This window comes from Bison bison, unplaced genomic scaffold (assembly GCF_000754665.1).
Source record: "Bison bison bison isolate TAMUID 2011002044 unplaced genomic scaffold, Bison_UMD1.0 scf7180017864482, whole genome shotgun sequence".
NCBI lineage: Eukaryota > Metazoa > Chordata > Mammalia > Artiodactyla > Bovidae > Bison > Bison bison.
The window spans coordinates 7432706-7434302 of record NW_011495042.1 but is presented as its reverse complement, the minus strand read 5'-3'; the positions used below and the strand labels follow the sequence as shown (position 1 = coordinate 7434302).

General features: G+C 61.3%; 1 protein-coding gene across 1 annotated transcript in view; it reads left to right on the top strand.

The window, feature by feature from the left end:
- Positions 1-1597, top strand: part of LOC105004802 — a 32401-nt gene that overhangs the window by 28222 nt on the left and 2582 nt on the right. The gene's annotated exons all lie outside the window — the stretch shown is intronic.

Below are 1597 nucleotides of genomic sequence, written 5' to 3'. Positions count from 1 at the left end.
AGATTTCTGTGTCTAGGTTAGACGAAGGAAGGAAGGAAGGCACTGACAACATGTACTTTTTTCTACATTTTTATTTCTATCCCTTTCAGAGTCCTGTGGGGTCTGGGGCTCGCGCGAACCCTTGGTGGGGGGCGGGGCAGAGGGGATGCAGAGCCGCCAAGGGTCAGATCAGCACTTCACCCCCCTCCTCCTGGGGCAGTAAAGGTATCAGGGACTGAGAAGCCGAGGGCTCCAGAGAGACGGCCTTGCACAGCCCCCAGCCCCACACCGGGGCCAGAGCAGCTGGGCTCAGGGCTCAGGCTCCCCGTGTCATCCTATCCCCGCACTTACAGTCCGTACACTGAGGCCCCCCGCCTTGGAGTCAAACCTAGCCCTTCCTGGAGAGGGTCGGACACCAGTCTTCCTCACTTCCTTCCCTTCGTGTGAGATGAACCCACTGGCCATGTCTGTGCGGTCAGCACATGGCCGAGTTCAGGGCTGGAAGGTCCCCTTAGGTCCTCTGTTCACCAGAGGATGGGCTGAGGTCAGGATCGCCCCACACTGGGGGCATTTCCTGCGGTGGCCTGGCTTCTGGCAGCTTGGTTCTGTGGTGCCCGTGGCCCCACCTGTGTTTCTGGAATCCACTGCAGCTCCTGGGCGCGCCCTGATGCCCCGAGGCAGCCGTCATGAACCCTCTTTTGGAAAAGCCCTGGATACTCCTCCGTGGCCGTCACTTACTTCACACCCCCGCCCCCTCGCAGCCTTCATTTACACACGCTCATCTTGAGACTGGATTGTCAAACAGCAGCAGGCTGGAAGCCGGAGACCGTCTCTCATCCCGGTCGTGCAGGAGCCTGTGTGTGATGGCACGCGTCGCCCCGGGGCGCTGACTCACGCTCGCGCGGCCCCTCCTGCCCTTCCTCCCCTCGGGCCTTTAATCCTGTGTCCAGACCCGCACCCTCTGTGTGGACTCCGACGCCGTTTCTGCGGCCTTTCCTCTCCCGGCCCCTCCTGTCTCGGTGCCACTGCTCGTGTTTCCACCTTCCGTGCTCTGGGTCCTTACTGTCACCCTCTTATCCGAGGTTGCCTTTCAGGGAGCTTGTCCGGTTGATCTCCCAGCTCCCCAGTTCATTCTGCAACTGTGTCGCCGCGGCAGTATGTCTCATTCACTTGTCTCCTCTTGACCCTGAGGCTTTCATAGCCAGTGCTCTTGCTTTGGTCTCAACTTCTGCCTCACAGTGCTCACATCTTTACCTGGTGTTGCTAAATGACGGTGATCCTGACGTTACCTTCTTGTCTTGTCCCTTCGAGCCATCTGGCTCCACGTGTGGCCTTTCGCATGACATGCACTGCTCACTCTGGCTGGCAGTCGGGACTCCGCCGCTCCCATCAGCCCCAGGCCAGCAGAGAGCCCCAGGCCCCCAGACGAAGTCACAGCCGCTGTCTGCACCCCACAGGCAACTGTCCGCTTCCCAGCCTGGGTCAGGAGCACAGGCAGGACCCCTGGTGTCTGGTTGTCACCCACCCGCCGGCCCTGGGGTGAGGCCGAGCAGGGGGCTTGCCCTTTCCCCGGTGCAGACGGGTCGGTGCACCCGGACCCCCCACCATGAGCACAGCT